The 1,446-nt window shown below is 30.1% G+C and overlaps 1 protein-coding gene across 1 annotated transcript in view; it reads right to left on the reverse strand.

Annotated features, from left to right (window-relative positions):
- The window catches only part of ARHGAP39 (Rho GTPase activating protein 39), a 70,214-nt gene that overhangs the window by 6,944 nt on the left and 61,824 nt on the right, over positions 1-1,446 (reverse strand). The window lies entirely within an intron of this gene.

Consider the following 1,446-nt stretch of genomic DNA (forward strand, 5'->3'; position numbering starts at 1 on the left):
CTGCCCCACCCCCCTGCCATGAGCAGGAACATCTTCAACGAGATCAAGCTGCTCAAAGCCCATCCATAGCATCTCAGAAGGGTTTGGGCTGGAAAGGACCTTTGAAGACCATCTAGTCCAACCTTGATGCCACCACCTACGTTGTTGATGAAGATTTTTAAGAGTGACCTTAATTAATGGATTCCGTTAAAGCCACTTCTTGGGGTGTCTCCACCCCCCCAGTCCAGGTCCCAGCCCCACCATCGCTGGAGCTCCTGGTTGAGGTCCCTCATCTTCCACTGGGAACCTCTTGGTTTCATCCAGGATGTTGAGCCTTCACCGGCATCTGGCTCCAGTCACCAATTCCCAGCAAACGCCCCCAAAACCCAGGGGGATGCTGGGAAAAGGGGCTCATCCCATGTCACCCCTCCTGTCCCACCAGTGACAGCACCAAGGATGGTGGTGGCCACCTTGGGGTCACCCAACAAGCGTCCAGAAAACCCATCAGCAGCTTCTACGTGGCTTAATTAAAACACCTACTTAACCCCTCTTGTTAATTGCTATTAAATTTATCTATTTATATGAAATATAAGTATATATAATAATATATATATGATATATATATAATATTATATATTATATATAACATTATATATAACATTGTATATTGATAATTCTATGATCAAGATTCTATGATTGATATTTATAACATTATATAGAATAGTCTACATTTATACGTTATTTCTATTATTTGTATTATATAATACACTGTATTTATGTAAAATATTATATAGAAGGGTAGAGATAATCATATATAATGTTATATGTATCTATAACATTATATAGAATAGTCTACATTTACACTTGAAATTTGTTTATATGATATCATATTATCTTTATATAAAATATTGTATGGAATGGTAGATATAATTATAGATAATGTTTTATGTTACCTATAACATTATATATAATATTCTACATTTATACTTTTATTCATATGATATTATATATAATATAATATTATATCACAAGATTCTGTGATTCTATATCCATATAAAATATTATACGGAGTGGTAGATATAGTTATATATAATGTTTTATTTATCTATAACATTATATATAACATTCTACAATTGTACTTTAATTCATATGATAGTATATAATATTATATTTATATAAAATCTTATATGGAGTGGTAGATATAATTATATATAATGTTTTATGTTATCTATAACATTATATATAATATTCTACATTTATACTTTAATTCATATGATAGTATATCATATTATATTTATATAAAATCTTATTGGAGTGGTAGATAAATTATATATAATACTACATGTATCTATCTATAATATTATATATGAGCCTACATTTATATCTCTAATATTGTTGATATGATATATTATATTTATATAAAATATTATAGGGAATGGTAGATATAGATAAAGTTATACGCATTTA

Source organism: Calidris pugnax, unplaced genomic scaffold (assembly GCF_001431845.1).
Source record: "Calidris pugnax isolate Ruff unplaced genomic scaffold, ASM143184v1 scaffold310, whole genome shotgun sequence".
Lineage (NCBI taxonomy): Eukaryota > Metazoa > Chordata > Aves > Charadriiformes > Scolopacidae > Calidris > Calidris pugnax.